Here is a 22,377-nt window from a genome sequence, read left to right on the forward strand (position 1 = left end):
TACGGACATATGTCATCGTGTAATGGGTTGAAGGGGATCATAGGTCGACTTATGACCCCCTTTAACCCATATGAATGAATCTAATATGTTCCTAGGGGTCCTAAGACCCCTACGGACATATGTGATCATGTAATATGTTGAAGGGTGTCATAGGTTAACATATGACCTCCTTTGAGCTATAAAAATGATTCTAATATGTCCCTAGGGGTCCTAGAACCCTCAGGAAGATATGTCATAATTTTATGGATCGAACGAGATCATAGATCAACCTATGACCCCCTTTGACCTATATGAAGCATTCTAATATGTCCCTAGGGGTCCTAGGACCCCTATGGACATATGTTGTTATGTAATGGGTCAAAGGGGGTCATAGGTCAACCTATGACCCCTTTTGACCTATTAAAAGAATTCTAATGTCCCTTGAGGACTTAAGACCCCTAGGGACATATATCATCATGTAATGGGTCGAAGGAGATCATAGGTCAATTTATGACCCCCTTTCACCTATAAGAACAATTCTAATATGTCACTAGGGGTCCTAGGACCCTTAGGGATATATCTTATCATTTAATGGGTCGAAGGGGGTCATAGGTCAACCTATGACTCCCTTTGACCCATAAGAACAATTCTAATATGTCCCTAAGACTCCTAGGACACCTAGAGACATATGTTATCGTTTAATGAGTCAAATGGGGTCATAAGTCACCCTATAACTCCCTTTAACCCATAAGAACGATTTTAATATGTCCCTAGGGGTCCTAGGGACATATGTCATCATGTAATAGGTCAAAGGTGACCTAAGTCAACCTATGACCCCCTTTGACCCATAGGAATGATTCTAATATGTCCATAGGGGTCCTAGGACCCCTAGGGACATATGTCATCTTTTAATGGGTTGATGGGGGTCATAGGTCACCCTATGACCCCCTTTGACCCATAAGAACGATTCTAATATCTCCTTGGGAGTCCTAGGACCTCGAGGGACATATGTCATCATGTAATTGGTCGAAAGGGGTCATAAGTCAACCTATGACCCCCTTTGACCCATAACAATGATAATAATATGTCCTTAGGGCTCCTAGGACCCCTAGGGAAATATGTCATCATTTAATGGGTCGAAGGATGTCATAGGTCAACCTATGACCCCCTTTGACCCATATGAAGCATTCTAATATGTTCGTAGGGGTCCTAGGATCCCTAAGGACATATGTTATTGTGTAATGGTTCGAAGGGGGTCATAGGTCACCCTATGACCCCCTTTTATGATAAGAACAATTCTAATATGTCTCTAAGGGTCCTAGGATCCCTAGGGACATATCTTGTCATTTAATGGGTAAAAGGGGGTCATAGGTCATCATATGACCCCGTTTGACCCATATGAAGCATTCTAATATGTCCCTAAGGGTCCTAGGACTTCAAGGGACATATGTTATTATGTAATGTGTCGAAGGTGGTCATAGGTCAACCTATGACTCCCTTTGACCCATATGAACAATTCTAATATGTCCCTAGGAGTCCAAAGACATGTAAGAATATATGTCATCATTTAATGGATCGAAGGGGTTCATAGGTCAACTTATGACCCCCTTTGATCCATATTAATGATTTTAATATGTGTCTACGGGTCTTAAAACCCCTAGGGACATATGTCATCATATAATGGATCGAAGGGGGTCATAGGTCAACCTATGACCCCTTAGACCCATATGAAAGATTATAATATGTCCCTAGGGGTCCTAAGACCCCTAGGGACATATGCCATCATCTAATGGGTCATGAACAATTCTAAGATGTTCCTAGGGGTCCTAGGACCCTTAGGGAAATTTTTCATCATGTAATTAGTTAAAGGGCCCTTTGACTCATAAGAATGATTCTAATATGTCCCTAGGGCTCCTAGGACCCCGAAGGACATATGTCATCATTTAATGGGTCGTAGGGGGTCATAGGTCAACCTATGACCCCCTTTGACCCATGCGAATGAATCTAATATGTTCCTACGTGTCCTACGACCCCTAAGGACATACGTCATCATGTAATATGTCGAAAGGGGTCAGAGGTTAACCTGTGAACCCCTTTGAGCCATAAAAATGATTCTAATATGTCTCTAGGGGTCTTAGGACCTCTAGGGAGATATGTCATCATTTGTTGGGTTGAAGGGGGTCATATGTCAATCTATGACTCACTTTGACCCATATGAAGCATTCTAATATGTGCCTAGGGGTCTTAGGACCCCTATGGACATATGTCCTCAGGTAATGGGTCTCTTTGACCAATTAGAAGGATTCTAATATGTCCCTAGGGGTCTTAGGACCGCTAGGGACATATATCATTATGTAATGGGTTGAAGGGGGTTATAGGTCAACCTATGACCCCCTTTGACTGATAAGAATGATTCTAATATGTCCTTAGGAGTCCTAACACCGCTAAGGACAAATGTCATCATTTAATTGGTTGAAGGGGGTCATAGGTCAACCTATGACCTCGTTTGATCCATAAGAACAATTCTAATATGTCCCTAGGGGTCCTAAGACTAGTAGGGACATATGTCATCATTTAATGGATCAAAGGGGGTCATTGGTAAGCCTATGACTCTCTTTGACTCATATGAATGATTCTAATATGTCTCGAGCGATCCTAGGACCCTTGGGGACATATGTCATCATATAATGGGTCGAACGGGGTCATAGATGGGTCATAGGTCAATCTATGACCCCCATTAACCCATATAAATGATTCTAATATGTTCCTAGGGATCCTAAGACCCCTGGGGACATATGTCGTCATGTAATGGGTCGAAGATTCTAATATGTCCCTAGGGGTCCTAGGACCCCTAGGGATATATGTTGTCATTTAATGGGTCGAAGGGGGTCATAGGTCAACCTATGACCCCCTTTGACCCATATGAAACATTCTAATATGTTCCTAGGGTTCCTAGGACCGCTAGGGACATATGTCATCATGTAATGGGTTAGAGGGGGTTATAGGTCAACCTATGACCCCCTTTGACCCATAAGAACGATTGTAATATGTCCCTAGGGGTCCTAGGACCCCTAGCTATATATGTCATCATTTAATGGGTCGAAGGGGGTCATAGGTCAAACTATGACACCGTTTGATCCATATGAAGCATTCTAATATGTCCTTAGGTGTCCTAGGACTCCTAGGGACATATTTCATCATGTAATGTGTCGAAGAGGGTCATAAGTCAACCTATGACCCCCTTTGGCCCATAAGAACGATTCTAATATATATGTCATTATCTAATGGGTCCAAAGGGATCATAGGTCACCCTATGAGCCCCTTTTATTCATAAGAATGATTCTAGTATGTCCCTAGGGGTCCTAGAACCCCTAGAGACATACATCATCATTTAATAGGTCAAAGGGGGTCATAGGTCAACCTTTGACCCATATAAAGCATTCTAATATGTCCCTAGGCGTCCTAGGACCCCTAGGGACATATGTCATCATGTACTATGTCAAAGGGGGTCATAGTTCACCCTATGACTCCCCTCAAACCATATGAAAGATTCTAATATGTCCCTAGGGTCTTAGGACCCTTAAGGACATATGTCATCATGGAATGTGTCGAAGGGGGTCATATGTCACCCTATGATCCCCTTCGACCCATATGAATGTTTCTAATATGTCCCTAGGGGTCTTAGGAACCCTAAGGACATATGTCATCATGAAATGTGTTGAAGGTGGTCATTGGTCACCCTATGACCCCCTTCGACCCATATGAATTATTCTAATATGTCCCTAAGGATCCTAGGACCCCTAGGGACAAATGTCATTTGTAATATGTCGAAAGTGTTCATAGGTCATCCTATGACCCCGTTCAACCCATATAAACTATTCTAATATGTCCCTAGGGGTCCTAGGATCCCTTAGGGACATATGTCATCATGGAATGTGTCGAAAGGGGTCATAGGTCATCCTGTGAGCCCTTTTGACCCATATAAATGACTCCACTAGAAATAATATAGTAAAAATAATAATAACATAGTATAACAATCATATATATATATATATATATATATAATTTATAGATTATAATAATAAAACATAATATATTATATGTTATAATTTACATATGATAATAATAATAATATATTATAGATTATAATTTATATGTGATAATAATAATAATATGTATTAATAACATATATATAATATATTACGTTATTATATTTGATAAAAATATAGTAAAAATAATAATAATAATAATAATAACATAATATATTATTATATATTAATAGATTATATATTATATCTTTATATTACGTTATATATATATATAAAATAAAATATAATATTATTATATAATATATAGATTATATATTATTTTATATATAATAGTTATGTTATTATATTATATATTTATAGATTATATATTATATCTTTACATATTTTATAACTCAAATTAGTTATATCACTTACAAATTTGTTTTTGCCTCTAATTTTTGTACCTTTCCCTCCAATTTTTATGCCGCCAATATCGGATATCGGATATTCAATATGAGATCCGATATCCGATATCCGATCTCAAATGGATATCTGATAACACTTGGGCCTTACTTTCTAGGTTTGGTACCTAGATAGGTGAAAAAAAGTTAGAGCGAATTTTGAAGCACTTTTAGACGTGTTCAAACTTTGTTTTCTTCACATCACCACTTTTTGGCACACCATGATCCTGCACGTACCCTTCATAAAGAGGCATTTGTAGGTTTGAACAAATTTTGGATAAGATGATTAATCTACTTGTTATTTCAGAATTAACCAGAAAAGAGAATTGTTTTCGATATTTTCTATTTTTAAATGAATGCAATCTAACAATGCAACTATATGTATTCATATTTAACCAAGTGTTAGTAAAGTAAATAACAAAGATAAGGTAATAAGAGATCAAAACAAATAACATGAAATGGAAATTCCTATTGGACATAAACCATGGTAACAACACTTCTATGAGTTAAATCATTGAAAAGATCTGGTAGGAAACCAATGAAAGTAGGAGCAACACTTCCCAAAATTCATTGATGCAATCGTTGATGGGAATTTAGTAAAATTTAAAGATGTTTCACTTCTCATCAAATTGAAAAACCATATAAATTGTGCTCATGTGAGATAAGAAGCTCTGTAAGAATAATAGGGACGATCTCTTTTCCAACTCAGTACATCAGCAGAATTTATCAAAACACAACAAACACTAGAACTAAAAGATCCCACAATCAAATCAACAAAACAAAACCATTGGCTCCAATATTATCATGAACAAGAATTTATCAAAAAATAACACACTCTAGCAATAATAAATACACTCAAAATGAGAGCACAAATAGCATATATTATTGCATCAAAATAATGGCCTATAATACATGTTACATTCTTGAATTTATAAGAAATCAACTCCTCAATTTGTGTTGAGAGTGAGAGATCTCTTCATACAAGCATATGCTTCTAAACTAATAAAATAAGTCTAATTATGTACAAATTGGCTCTCTAAATGGTGCTAAGTAGGACTCCACCCTTGTTTATATCAATTAATGGGTGAATAAGCCTTTACATGGCTTAAAACAATAAAAGAAGGAATAGATAAGAAGAAAGTTTTAAGAGGATCTAAGAGTCACTGAAAGTTCTAAAAATGGAAGCTTGGATTTCTTTGAAAGTTTCTAGGAGTTAAAATGTCATTAGAATGCATTTTTGGTGCATGGAAAGCTCTAAATTTGGAAGTGGTAGTTAGTGTTGGTGCACCCATGACTTCTTCAAAATTTCTAGTGAACCTTTAGAGAAGCACACCTTTGGAGCAATGCACTTTGGGAGTAGTGCACCTTTGAAGGAGTGCACCTTGGGAGTAGCACACATTGATGAAATTTGTGCAATGTGCTCAATTCACCAAAAATTCAAAGTTCTTAGTTTTAAAATTGGTTTCTTGGTTTTTCTTAAACAAGGTCCGGGAGCACTCTTGTGTACTAATTTTGCCTTTTTCGATGATTTATACCCTCTTTATATCCCAACATTTTCATAGACTTGAACTCTTGCTTCTTTTATCTAAACTCCCAAAGTACATGTGTTCAATCTTTTCATTAATAGTTTCATAAGATTAGGAACTTATTTTGGTTCATGCGTCCAACCTCTATATCTTTGATCTTTAGTGTAAATTCGTGAATCAAAACTTACATGTGACTCCTTTGAAGGTGAAGTTTACCAGCTTAGGTGAGATCTCTACTGCTACTAATAATGAAGATGTTATGATAATCTGTGCACTTGCACATTATGTGCCACACCTTTGCATTATACGCACTTGCACAGCTTTATGTTATGCACATCTTCTTGCACTATAAATTCTAGTCCTTTATTTTTTCTTCTCTTTGATTAACTAATCATTCCCAGTTAGAGCACAGGTGATCTAGATTATCCAAAATGATCAAATGTTTGAAATTTTTTCATATGTTTTTTAACAAGATTTTTTAGGCATTGAAACTTTCATCAGTCCTTAAAACTAAAATTATGATTTTAGTTCTTCTTTCCAATGGTGTCAATGATTTTGAACTCTAAGGTATAGGTCAAAAGTTATGACTCCAACAAGTTAAGGATGCCTTTTTTATCTACATAAAGAAACAAACATTAGTTATCTTATGTTGGAAAACCCAAAACAAACCCAAACTTTTAAAAAAAAGCCTATCCCAAAACACTCCAAAACAACCATAATAGTCAATTCATACACCCCCCTGCAACAAAGCCTTGAAATGCACAATAACACACCTAGTGCACCTTTATAGGTGTGTTAACTACATTGAATGGTCATTTTAAGGACATTTTAGCATAGTTGCGGACCTACACACCTACGCAACTATGTACCTACACACCTGCGTACCTAGGTGAGGTGTGCTTGCACACATGCATGTGGCAAGTGCAAATGGGGAGGGGACTTAAGTCCATGCCTTGTTTAAAAAGATGTGCACCTGCGGACCTTAATGGGGTGTGCATGTGCACACTCTTCACATTGCCTTAAGGTTTTTTAGAGGTGCACATATATGTACCTTGGGGAGGTGCACACATGTGTAGCCTTTGGAAGTGCACACCTATGCATGTGTGTAGATGAACATCTCCAAAGGGAGATAAGTGCACACCCATCCATTCAATGTACCTACACACTTGGATAGGTGTGCATGTGTGTTGGTGCACAAGTGTGCATTTATGCACTCAAACACTTAGAATATTCCATTTTTTCTTAGTTTTGATACCCTATACTTGTCCAATCAAAGACTAGGAATTGATCTAGACATAGGAAGAATTCCAAAAATGACCGAAGGCCCTGGACTAGGGGTTTAGGAAACAAAAAATTTACTAGGAGAAATGGGGTGTGCATTGTGAAATCACAACACTTGGGTGTATTTCTTAAGAAGTAAGAGTGAAGTTTTAGAATATATCAAAGAGTTCAAAAACATGGTAGAAAAGAAAATCACTTACAATATTAAGATTATTAGATTAGATCAAGGGGAAGAATATTTTTTAGACAATATTGTGAAATATTACAAAGATAAAAACATTCTTAAGAAATACACAATTTCTCATAGTCCAAAACAAAATGGTGCAGCTGAGAGAAAAATTAGAAGAATTATTGAATATGCAAGGAGTATGTTGAAAGATAAGAATCTCTGCATGTTGAAAGATAAGAATCTCCCTAATAATTTTGTGGGTTGGAGAAATTAATACATGTATCTATTTATTAAATAGAAGACCCACCAAATATCTTGCAAATAAAACTCCTTATGAAGCTCTCCTTGGGATGAAGCCATTTGTTAGTCATTTAAGTTTTTTTTGGGAGTAAGTTAGACTGTCATATTCTAATAGAGAATATAAGAAAACTCAAATCTAAAGCATTCAAATGAATATTTGTTGGTTATTTTAGCGATCAAAAGGCCTACAAAATGTATAATCCTACTACTCATTAGGTACTTTCTAGAAAACATGTTATATTATAATATTTTTTAGATAATGTTCAAGAGGAAAAAAAGGAGGAAAAACCCACTTCATTGAAACAACTTGAAGAGGACAATGAAAGTTGAGCTATTCTAGATAAACAAACTCATGATAAAAGTGGGCACAAAACAAGTCAAGGTGAAGATACACCATCCAAAAATAAAGAAGTAAGAAGATCAAAAAGGAAAATCAAGGCACCAATCAGGTATCATAATTATGGTTTGATAGCTTAAGTAGTGAGTGTAAATGAATCTCAATATTTTGAGGAAGGCACAAATCATATAGAATTGATGAATGAAATGGAAGAAGAGTATGATTTAATTATGACTTATTTTATACTTGGGAATTAACTAAGCTACCTACAAGTGAAATTCCAATTGGCTGTAAATCGTTGTTCAAAACAAATGTTAATTATGATGAAACTGTTGATAAAATCTAAGTTGGATTAGTTGCAAAAGGGTACTCACAAAAGGAAGGAATTGATTATGTAGATACTTTTTCTATAATAACTAAAATGAATTCTATTAAATTAATGATTACACTTGAAACTAAATTTAATTGGGAACTTCATCAAATGGATCTTAGATAAATATTTTTAAATGTTGATTTAAGAGAAAAAAAAAAATCTCGTTCAACCTGAAGATTTCATATAAAAGGGAAAATAGAATTATGTGTGCAAGTTGAATGAGACATTATATGGTCTCAAATAAGGACCAAGATCATGGTATGAGAAAATTGATAAATTATTGTTTCAACAAGGATATATCAAGAGTAGAAATGATTTGAGAAAATTAAAAAAAGGGCACTCTAAAACTGCGTATGGAGGCCAAAAATTTATGTTCCTCAACTCATGTAACTTGCAACATGTTTCTTAGCCTTTTTATCATACTCCATGCCCTTTTTTTATCATTTTCATTTATTTTGATAACTACTTTTTAGTCTATGTGATTTATTTATTATCCTTTTGTTGTTTCGTGTAGTGTGTCATTTGCGCTTCTCTGTTGATATTAGGTAAATCTTACCCCACCATTATTTACCCATCCTAGATCACTTGTGAGAGACCAAAGCACTGAAATCATCACTTATGGTGGAGGAGAACCATTTGAAGAAATGATGAAAGTGGACAAGGTTATAAGCAATACCCATGACTAGGATAATTTATGGATTCAACAAAAGGAGTTAGATGAGAAACCTTTGTATAAGGCAGTTGTGGAGAAGCTTTCAACATCTATATTGGCTTTGGCTTTCTTTTATAGAAGGATTTATAGAATCATTGCAGATGGGAACCAAACTGATGGACCCTCAACTAATGGAGATACACTCATAGATAGAGAAAATTCTAAATTTGGTTTTGGTGGAGGAAAGGAGCAAGGTAAGATCCCATCCCATGAATTGAGGACCCTTTCTCTCTCATTAAATGATGATATGGTAAGAACTATTAGAACATAGCAATCTCAATTTAAAAATATTGCAGTTTTCTTTGTGTGCTTAGATAAAGGGTTCTTACCTTCCTGAAAGTTTTTTGATGAATGGATTATAAATATTTGGGGTAAGAATTGATCAAAGGAAGACCAAATGCATATACTTGACCAAGCAAAGAGAATAATATTAAAAAACTAGAAGTATATGTCTAGTGATGATAGAGTTTATCAATTAAAAGTATCAGCCAAGAAAAATATAATATTGACCAAGAATCTGTATTGATCAAGTATCAGTATGTATGAGAAGAAGATGAGTTAGTATTGACCAAGTAATTTAGTGATGATCAAGTGTTACAAGAAAAATTTGGTCGATGACAACATTTGACTGATTATGAGAAAATCTTGATCTCCAACTAGCATAATTAAAATCTTGGAATATATAAGAGATAGTGAAGATAAGGATTAATGAGCTAAATATTCTAATACAAGGAAAGGGTTAGGTGAGAGATCAATGGATTTTTTTAAAGATAAGTTTCTAGAAAAGAAGAAAACAAAAAAGAAGGTGGACAGATTCATTGTATTTGTTGAATTTGATTGAAACCCTAAGATCTATGGTGATATTTAAATAGAAAAATATCAGAATTACATATTTAAGAAGGCACAAGGGCTAACCTAAAAGAGATCAGAGAATTTGTTGATGTTATTAAATGGAAACCTTAAGGAGGAGTCAGAGAAGACTTAGGAAGAGTTGAAGATAAATTGATTAAAGGAGTGTCAATTAGATCAAAGACATGGATGATAATGGAGGTTAGTTAGTGGATTAGCATATGACCTACATTGTGATCTATATTTGCAATGCGATTTGCACTTGTCAAATCAACCTATTGTTACTTTCTAACCATTGTATCAGTATTGAAATTCTTTAATCAAGCTTGACCTAATTGACATTTTTAAATCCTTTAATTAAGGTGGTATTCTAGTGGCATGTTCCAAAGTCCTCTAGCAAGGCCACTCATATTAGGGTGATGAAATGTCACATTTTATAGTGTGGTTTGTAACCTTTAATAGGGTTGGCTCCTCATAGAGCCCACTTCAAAAGAGTAAAAAATTAGTATCATGTTAATGGTGTTTTTTTCTAGATTTTCTTTCCATGTTATTTCCTATAATTATACTTGTGTGGATTTTATTTAAGATGTTTCAGTATTAATGTTTTACATTTTGCAAAGTCTATTACTATTAGGACACTAGACTACAACTTTTAACTTTTTGATTATTTTTTATAGAGACCAAGCTACTAAATGCTTAGATGTAAAGCATTTGAAGTGATTCTAAACCATTCTAACATTCGGTACTCTAAATCCACCACTACTCCCCCTTCTCCCTCTCAGTTATTCTAAACCATTCTAACATCTATTAGACTTGGAAGGATGAAGTTATTGGATTTCATAATCCAAGATGGTATGTTTTTCAAAAGAAGTTAGTTGTACATTCCATGAAGTTCTATAAGGGATAATCTCATCAAGGAAAATGATAGTGGAGGATTGGCTAGACATTTTGGTAGAGATAAAACCATTTCTTTTCTTGTTAAGAATTATTACTGGCCATAGTTGTAGCATGATGTCAAGAATTTAGTATAGAGTTACAAAGTGTGTCAGATGGAGAAATGAGTGAAGAAGAATATGGTTCTTATTAGCCCATCCATAAAGGTTCTTAGTAGCCCATCCATTTTCAAATAGAGAATGAAGACACCCCTAATATCCTAATTTTAACACAAGATGAGTTACTTTGGTTAGGTGCAATATATAGCTTGATTTCAATGTCAAGTTAGGTTATGTTGTCAAATTGAGGCTAAAGAGTGATAGGCTTTCTTGTAATTTCCTTCATGGAAAACATTTCCTCCTAAAGGATAATCTAATATTTTGGATTGTGAGCCCAAAAAAATTGTTAGTCTAGATAATTTGATCAAAAGATGATTACTCATTTCCAATGGATATGTTCTATGTAAAAATGAGGCAAAGCTAGTCTTAGATTTATTTTTGGAATACTTTTCATTCCAAAAATATTTAGCTATATTTATTGGTTTGAGTGAGGGTATTTTGAATAATAAAATTCCTCTTTATGTTGTGAAATGGGACATTATCTACCTATTCCTATGAGGTAGTTTAGGAATCTTCCTAGATGTCTCAAGTTGTCACATGATCTTGGTATGTCTTATCTTATTGCTACTTATCTCATTTATAAAATAAAACACTTGTTAGAATCTTTTCTAGTCCTAATTATCAACCTTTTCTTCATACGTAAGGAATCATATGTGTATTCTTATCTTTAATAACAAAAGCCTTACATATTAATGTACTAGGTAACGGCACATGGGGAACCAAAAAATGTCAAATACATTTTTGGTTTCCATTAAAAAATAATGTGATCACATTATAGTGTAAATGTTGTATGGGCTTAGATTGCCCAAGCCTTATGTTTGGGTATTGAAAAACCAAGCTCATTTGCACTATAATATGTATGATCATTATGTATAAAACCTTTAAAATAGAAAAATATTCAATATTTTTCTCATTTTTAATCCCCAAACCCACATATTGAGATAATGAGATCTAAAAACCATATATACAAGATATTTTTCTCAATTTAATTGGGCTTTTAAAATAGATTATGTTTTAATTGCTAGAAAGGTTTGATTGACCTAAATAAAACCCTCAACCAAATCCTCTCTTCTACCCACGAACAAACAAATGAAGATAATAACTGAAAAAGTTAACCTTGGTCATCTTCTCTAATCAAGAAACCTCCTTCTATAATATCAAAAAATCTCTTAACCAAATAGAAAGTGGGAGAATTTAACTGAAATATTTAATTCAAAGGTTAAAAAATTCTATTTATACATTTCCTAGAAGGGAAAGACTTGTACAATCTTTAGATTCAATTTTGACCCATGAAGGCTTAGTTAGTGGGAAACTTAATTTATGTGCAAATAAAAGAGATAAGAAAGGCTTTTTATGCAGATAAGTTGTTCATAAAGTTGTGAAAAAATTAAAAATAATTGTAAAAGGCTCCATTTATAAGGGGTAGATGTAGGGGTCATCCTTTGATAGACCAAGAGAACTACAAGACCCTAACACACCTAGGAAGCCCACTAGAAAGACATTGGTAGATCATGCTAGTGTTCCATATTTTCTGAAGGGTAATTTGAAGGTGGAAACACTAGACATGATTAGTGCTCTATCTTTTACTCTCATCCAATGTGTCAATCCTCTAGCCCAAGATGATCATGCTTGATCTTCAAAGGTCTATATAAGTCAATCATTTGGATCCCTATGTACATTTTCTATTATAGACATGTTTGAATATTTAGGATAACTAAGAGGTGGGGGGGGGGGGGGGGGGAGGCGGGTGAATTTTGAGATAATGGGTGTTGCACACATTGCATAATATTGTTATAATCTATTATTTTATTTTATTATGTAATGTTTCACTTCACATGTAAATATTCCCATGGGATATACTTGAGTTGTATTGTAACATTGTAATAATATTTGATGTTATTATTTAATATTGGGGAAAAGAATTAAATGTCTCAATGTTAAATGTGGTGTCAATGGGTTAGGTAGTACATGGTTTATGTAATACCAATTGGTGGTTTTTTTGGGACTTGCTACTATATAAGTAATAACAAGGGTAGTTGTAGAGGCAAGACAAAAGGGGAAAAGGAAAGAGTTGAGTAGGACAAGGCTTGACAGGTTAGCCAGAGGAGCATTTGTGAAGGTTGGAAGCATGGCATGATGCTATGACATTTTGGGTCAAATTATGATGGCAATTTGTGATCTAAGTGTAATTTGTGGTGATTTTCATTTTTTTTTTTGAATTTTCCATGACGCTATCAAAACACCAATGTAAGCATTGTAATTTTAATCCCCACATAAGTATAAATTTAAGAAAAACACACACGACATAAATCATTCCCCATTAATTTTTTTATGCAGAGTTGTGTACAAAAGAAGGTGGAGAGCTCCAAATGAGGGTGGAGACCTCTGAAAGTCATCATGCCCTTGTGTTTGATGCATTTTGTTCCTATGAAATATTTCTACATTTCATTGTCATGTCTCTGCACTTTGATTTGGTTGTTTTGCCCTTTTGATCTTTGTGTTTTGTTGTTATGCCCTTGCTTTGCAATTTTGGTGTTGTCCCCTTACTTTGTTATTTTGTTATCATGCCCTTGCCTTATGATTTCATTGTCATGTTGTGCTCTTGCTCTACGATTTCATTGTCATGCCCTAGCTCTATGATTTTCTTCAAGGGTATGTAAATGTTAGTTTCTTTTACTTCTAAATAGGTATCACTTTATATCTCCTTCTGAACATGTGTATTTAGAGATCTTTTACGTGGTGCTTATTAAATCTTAGCTACATAGAAAATTCATCCAACTGCATATATATTCTAGAATCCAATTAATAATAAAATAAGATAAAACTCACTCAACTCATGCTAAGTGACTTACCTCAAGATCTTCCACAAAAATAATGCAGACTAGGAAAAATGGGCAAAGTTTGCAAGAAATTTTAAAAAAATAATCATAGCAGATATTTTTAGAAAGAAACAAGACATAACAAGTTAAATGGGTCTAGTTTTTTATTATTTGGGTTGATATATATGTATATGTATATTTAGTTGGGTTATGGCTTCTACAAGGGAATTAGCCTCATGATTATGCATATGTTCTTAGTACATTTTGATCATGTGATATATCTTTGCATTTCATTATTGTGTCCTTGCTCTATGATTTTCTTATCATGCCCTTGTGATCTATGTGTTTTGTTGTCCTATACTTGCTCTACGATATTGGTGATGTGCCATTGCTCTCTGATTTTGTTTCTATGACATGCCCTTACTCTATGATTTTATTCTTGTATTGTGCCCTTTCTTTGTGATTCTGTTGACATGCCCTATCTTTGCAATTTTCTTCAAGGGAATGTAAATGTTGGTTTCTTTTCCTTCTAAATAGGTACCTCTTTATATCTCCTTTTGAACATGTATATTTAGAGATCTTTTTAAGGTTCTAATTACATCTTATCTACAAACAAAAAAATTGATCCAACTACATATATATTCCTAAATCTAAATAATAACAAAATAAAACTCACTTAGCTCGTGCTAAGTGACTTAACTTAAGATCATCCATAAAAATAATGCAGCCCAAGAAAAAAGGGTAACTTTGTAGCTTCCCAAAACCATAGATTGGAATCCTATGAGCCTTGCCTACTCAATGTTGGGATATCCAATTGATTAAGGCCAACTTGATGGGATTGATCAATGCGAACCAAATCCCTTGCACTTTTGGCTTTGCAAAACCAAGATGGGCATACCTAATCATGAACAAAACACTTGAGCCAAGGATGCTTATAGAAAATGATTAGAACACGAATGTATTTAAAGTTTCTCAGAGGGCAAGGATAAAAGAAAACTTCAAACTTGCAAATTATGAATTAAAAATATAATTAAATTACTATATAAATGTGACAAAAAAATTTAAATAGAGAATAATTATAGATTAATGCAACAAATGAATATATTAATTCCTCAATGGAAAGAAATTAAATGGTTGCTAGCATATGGATTATGAATCAAGAGTAATATATAGATCGATGCTTAATTAAATGGGCAATCAGAGTCAATATTATAAGTTAAAATGTACAATTTTATAAAGTTTACTGTATTTAAACTATAAACAATTTTAACAATTCAGAAGCAATGGATAAATTATATAAATTCAATATTAAACTAGTCTAAGATGCACTTTACTCCTGCGGAGACAAACTAGACATAAATATGGAAACAATTAAATAGTTCACAATATCTATGTCTATCAAGCTTGAAATGCAATAATGACTCAATCCACTTATCTGAATTTTAAAATATTTATAGAAAAAAAATAAAATATTTATATAGCACACAACTTAATAATAATTTAAAACTCCTAAATTTAAAATAAAAAATTATGCCAAAAATAAAAGCACAATAAAGATACTCGTTATAGATGATCTATCTACTACATTTCAATTCTAAAATCGCAGATAAATTTGCTTTGTAATTCTATCCACAAGATTTGTTCAATAAGTCATTTCTTCACCAATTGGATAATGTAATACATCATAAGTACATCATCATATATATAATTTTAAAATATCAATCTTAATTGTCTCCCTCCTCATTGTTTCATTTTACAACTTGTATTTATACACTCAAAAAGGGTGCCAGTTGCTTCTAAGGCATCACCTCTCTTCATAACAAAAAAACTAACCTTAATAAACACAAAACTTTAGTATAATTTCTAAGTTCAGAATTTATGTTTCTTGTTTGTTAAATGATGTTTGAAGTTAATTTTAATAGTTTAGCCAATAGTGGAATAAATTGAATTCTCATTATCCATATCTACAAGGGCTCCTTCCAATGTGTAATTTTGAATACTTAATCCATCTACTGGGAATACCAATGTTGCAAACTCTAGATGATCTATGTGAGACACTTATGTTTGGTATGCATTCAAACATTGATGTGAAGCTTTCCATTTTTGATCTTTGCATTAAACTTGTCTTCATTCAATCCATATCTCTATCAGGCCTCTACTATCCTCAAACTCTAGACATACACATATCCTCTATGGCTATTCTTGCAGCAGATATATAGAGAAGTGTTAAAAAAATTCAAAAAAAATCCTTGTGTGATATTCTAAGGGCTTCTTGATGGTGTTCTAGGTTTGCATTGTGACTTTAAATAAGTGACACCACACATCACAGCCCATAATATTCTCTAGATCTAGAGAAAGATAATGATATTTTGTCCAGACATGTCCTTTGACTATTGATACATAAAACTTCCACATAACTTTGGTCAATGATCATATTGTTGCTCATTTTTCATCACTATATGGTAGTATCTCTAGAATTGAATAAGTTTTTAAGAATTTACATTAACATCTTCTTAGGAAAATATAAAATGGCATAAAATGCAATGAATATGTTAATTCTAGGCTATGTAAAAATTTCTATGCAAATATTGTGTTCAGTATTTGGAGAATTCCAATGGTATCTTGATAATAACTTTCTATTGTTTGCCATTGTCATTCATTCAAATGGTAATTAAGCTCAGATCGTGTACATGAACTTGAAACTCTTGCTCAATTAACTATCAAATTTGTTACAGAACTATATTCATTTTCTGTGGCAGATACCTTTGTATTTTCTCTAAGTTTCTTTTGCTGCACGAATTGTCTGACTTGAGGATCAAACCATTAAAGAGTTCCCAAATTCAATACACACATGTATAGTTCTGATCTATTTAGGCCTCTAATATTATCTCTAGATTTCATGCATATGGTGAAGATTGTAACAATGAACTCTCCCTATATAGTGTTTCTATATTGGACTCTCATTGTCCTCTTTTTTTCATCAATCTCACTTATGAACAATTCCCTTATGACTACAACTATAAGAAACATTGTATCACTCCACTACTCCAAGTGTGTGCCAATCAAAAGTAAGTATCTTCAGTCATAGAAAAGTAATTCACTAGAAAATAAATGTAGAAGAAATACCAGTGTCATGATAGCTCCTTTTGAAATTTATGAATTTTACTTCACTAAATCCATCTTAGTCACCATATTATCATTTAATTTATGTATACCCTTACCAAGAGTTGCTATTACAAAACACTAGCTTATGTATCTCCCATTTCTCCATATTATAAATATGTCCTCTTGTCATTTACCTTTGTTTATTTTGATTTCATGGTTGTCAACATCCATCATTAACAGAAAGGCAATCCCATGTCAATTGCTTGTTCATATAGCCTGATGAAGATGTATGTTCACTGATTATTTCTTATATGATTAATTTAACTCCTAGTGGTGTTGTGCAAATATTTTATACTTGACCACTTTGCAAAACTTTACCTAATCATGTTATATTCTGCTAGCCCTATAGTTGTTGCAATATATTTTACCATTTGCTAAATGTATTTGTAAGATTTTGGTATAGATTTGATACCATGTAAGAATTTGCCTGAGGTGAGAATGAAATGCCTAGATCTAGAAGCTCAAGAGATAGCACAAGAGAGACAAGATATGATCAAATGAGAATGGATATTAGATGATTGGATTAATCAGATAATTGGATGAATACATCATAGAAGTGCCTTGCATATAAAGACAACTAATATGACTAGGAGTTAGCAAAGAGATAAGCATACCAACTAAGCACATGTCCACCAAGAGTGGATTATCCTCCATTGTGCATGAATGTATGTGTAACAATGAGAGGATAAGAATGTAAAGGTGTATCTCATAAACAGATGTAATAAACAACATGTGCTCAACTGAACTGCAAATTGTCGTGTTATCAATATCACTTGACTCATATTCAAATATACAAACTCCCAGGTGCCTACATGACAACTAATATGAATATTATTTAACTTAAGTAAACTTGAGTAAAGTGTAAATAGTTATACTTATTTACACCAACACCCACCCTTAAGTGTAACTTAGGAGAATGAACCTAAGCTCACAAAAGATATATAATAATGCAAGATGGGTCTCGGCTACTAGGCCATGTTTTGTACCCATGTACAATATGCAATGCAATCTCTCATAAAGTGAAGAAAGAGGGAAAACCAAATGGAAAGAAAACCCCTCCCAAAAAGAGAGATAATTAAAATAAAATAAAATGAAAGAGAAGAAGGCATCATGTGAGGAAAGGATCCCCCTATAAGAGAGAAGAAGAGGAAGATAGACCAAGTAACCTCCACTCAATTAAAAATGTACACCCATGGTAGATGCTCCAAGCTTGATGTAGAAATTGTGCCATATGTGTAGAACAACATTCCTCCCCTTAGGAAGAAACAAAACCAAAGGTGTATCAATCAAGCCCCTCCCATTTATAGGAAGAAACCTCAAAATGTATAAAATCTCTAAAACCTGCTTAAGTGTCCCCATGTGTCAATACTAAAAGGTGCCTCCAAATTATGTGTATAATGCCACTCTATTGAAAAAGACAAATTAGGCTCAACTGAGGATGAATGTAGAACATGTATCAAAGACTCAAATATCTCCTTTGAAAATAAAGTGACCTCCTCCAACTATTGTATCAAAGGATCTGCCATCATGTCAACCTCAAAAGAATGACCAAGTAGAGACTGAAGATGAGGGTCAGGATGTTCCCTCACAAAAACTAAAGAAGGATCATCTTCACCAAAGAGAAGATGAATGTCATCAATAGTGTCTCCCAAATTTGCAATGTAGGACTCTACAAACAAACTAGAAATGTTTGTCAACTAGTCATCCCATGGAACAAAGTATGGAAGATAATGAATATCATGTTGTACTAAACCACTTGAATCTTTGGATTTGTGCATACAACTATCATCAGGAACAATAGATGCAATATCAATAGAAGGAGAAGAAATGGAAGGCTCAAGAACTTGATCATATGTGAGAACACCCATGTTTAATTAGCCAAAGTTCTCCTCAAAATCTAAATAACCACTGGAAATGCAATCAAAATCTATTTAAAAATCACTACCATCATCATGACCAAAATCTAGAAAGTAGTATAGCCGAGATGTATGATCAAACAACCCTATAGTAATGATCTCTCTAGTCTCCAAGTCTCTGATAAAAACTAAATCAAATGTGAATTCCATAGTCCTTCTTCTATAACTATGAGTGAGTTGATAGATGGAAAGAAGATTATGACTTAAGTGTGGTACACACAACACATCTTTGAAGTATCCCTCCACTTAATCAATATTGTTTTTCCCAACAACATTCATGTAAGTATGATTTCCCATCAAGATAGGTGGAGTACGACGAGGATCAAATGATGAAAACATAATCTTTGAAAGTGCCATATGATGAGAAGCCCCTGAATCTAGAATCCATCTTGCTAAATCTTGACTTGAAGTAGCTACTAAGGCTTTGAAATTTTCTCATGTGATCCATTCCTTTATCAAAATTTGAATGTGAAGAAGATGGTGAAGTAGTCACTCTTGAAGATAGACTAATTTGATTCTTCTTGAGAAGATTCTTGAGTTTATCAAGTTCCTTCTTGTAACAATGATGTTCTTCATGTCCATTCTTCTTGCAATATGCACAAGTAAGAAACTCCTTCATGGATGATTTTCCCTTATTTTTGGAGTTGTCTTGCGGTGACAAGGTTGTGTGTTTTTTCCCTTGTGAATTTTGTTGCCCTAATTTTTGCTTCTTGTTAGACCCTTTTCCTTGATTCCCTTTACTAGCCACTAATGCTTTGGACATTGAAGATTAGAGAATCCCCATGCTTATCAAGTTTGATTTTTCTACCATCAACATCTCTATGAATGAATAAAATGAAAGCATGGTGTAGAAAGAACCTAAGGTCAACTTATGAGTGTTGAAGCTTGAAACAAATGATGCATACTTTGGAGGAAGTTTTCTCATCAAATTATAGATCAATTTTTCATCCTCTATGGTAGTTCCACAATCCTTAACCATTAACCTTAGCTCATGTGCCTTGGTGATATACTCATTAATTTTGTCAAAATCATTTGGATCTAATGACATGAGATTTTCATCAAGTTCAAAATTGCTAGCTTTGTCTAATTTTGCATACAAGCTAGAAAACTTATCACATGCTTCCTTTACTATTTTACAATTATCAATATGGAAGATAAGATCTTCATGTCCATACTTCCTCAAAGTACCAATAGCAACCTTATTGTTATGATTCCATTAATTTGGTTTATCAGGATCAGATGGCACAACCATGGTTACAACAAGATAATCAATTAAACCTTTTTTCATCATTTTATTCCATGCTCTAATTTTCCATTTTGCATAATTATGTGGAGTTAAAAGTGGGAACCTAGGAGAACCCATGATACAAAGTAAAAGAACACAAGAGAAAACACTCAAGACAACCCCCCCCCCCCCCCCCCCAAATCACTCAATCAAAGAACCCCCCAAAAATGGATGATTTTTGCACTTTATACTTACTGCATGTACAATTTCCACTTGTCAAAATGAACCAAAGTGGACTTCTTATTTTGACAATTACAACAACAAATATGAATCTATATCAGACTCAACAAGATAAAACACAAGACCTCTCAAGGATCTAATTACAAGTGCCAAAATAGGCTTAAAATTACTCCAAACTGATACCATATTTGGAAAGTAAACAAAAAATCATGGTATTTCAAAAAAAATAGCACCTGAATATGTGTCCATATGAGCTCGAGCAAAGCCTTTGAAGTTGCAAAAATTGAGATTTGTGATTTTTAGAAAAATTCAAGAACATGGATTGAAAAGAACCTGTAGCAATGTGTACATCACAAAATTATACCCCAAAACAAAAAACAATTACTCAAACAAAGGAGTCCTTATGAAGGAGATATCATTGTTTGAAAATCAACTCTGTAAATATTTTTCTTAAATCACCACTGTCACACCTCCAAAAATTAAATAAATTTATATTTCACCTTAGATGTCCAATTTTGATGAAACAAATGTTGATTTAGGGGTTTTATGACCTTATGAATGTGATGCCAACATCTGATTTGAACTAGTAAGCTCCAATCTTGACCTGCCAAAAAAATCTCTCTGATGGCTATGCAATGAAACTCCTATGACTCTAATACCATGTGAGATTTTTGTATAGCTTTGATACAATGTAAGAATTTGGCTAAGGAAAGAATGAAATGCCAAGATCTAGAAGCTCAAGAGATAGCACAAGAGAGACAAGATATGATCAAATGAGAATGGATATCAAATGATTGGATTAATCAAATAATTGGATGAATACATTGTAGAAGTTCCTTGTATATAAAGGCAATTGATATGACTAGGAGTTAGCAAAGAGATAAGCATATCAACTAAGCACATGCCCACCAAGAGTGGATTATCCTCCATTGTGCATGAATGTATGTGCAACAATGAGAGGATAAGAATGTAAAAGTGTATCCCATAAAGAGATGTAGTAGACAACATGTGCTTAGTTAGTGTGCAAACTGCTGTGTTGTCAACATGACAACTCATATGAATATGAAAACTCCTAGGTGTCTACATGACAACTAATATGAATATGAATTAACCTAAGTAAACTATAAATAGTAAATACTTATTTACATCAACAATATCCATGTATCACTATTTCTACATAGACATTATGTAGCCTGTAGATGCTTTACTCACCTTTTCCAATAATATTATTTCAATTTATATTCATAGAATTTCAACAAGTTTGGAAACTTGAATGTAATTTCCACTTTATTCAAATAGTCAACTTGGGTCCTTATACTTTCAATATTGGTAATTGGTGCCTTAATGATCTTGTTCATGCTTATAAATTCTTTGATATCATCAATTTTCAACATCATTTGACAAATGGAAACCTAATTTTTTATTCTTCATCAAAGTTTGCAAGAAATTTTATCATAGAAAATATTTTTAGAAAGAAATTAGACATAATCAGTAAAATAGATCTAGTTGTTGATTAGTTGGGTCGATTGCAAATTCTTATAGAATTGTCATCAGATTAGGTACAATAAAATGAAAAATTAGTTGTTCCCAACTAGTAGGATCAAATACAATTTTCTAAGGTGATAAAATTGCATATGCAAGAAATTGAAGAATAACTTCACTAAAGAGTTGAGTATAAAGAGTTCAAGAAGCAAGTTCTACTTTTGTGTAAATGCCATAATCATAAGTCTCATTCCCTTACAAAAGCCTCTACCACAATGACATTACCTCTAAATCATGCAAAGGATGTTGAAGTGGTTCCCAACCTTGACACAATCTTATAAGAATCTCATACTTGGGATCATCGTAGGGAGACTATGCCAGTACTTGAAACACTCTTATAAAGAAATTGATATTTGGACTATAAATTCTCAAAGACACTTGTGAGTGATTCTAATGTCAAAGT

This window comes from Cupressus sempervirens, chromosome 11, assembly GCF_028749045.1.
Source record: "Cupressus sempervirens isolate cs-2001-9-10 chromosome 11, ASM2874904v1, whole genome shotgun sequence".
Classification (NCBI taxonomy): Eukaryota; Viridiplantae; Streptophyta; class Pinopsida; order Cupressales; family Cupressaceae; genus Cupressus; species Cupressus sempervirens.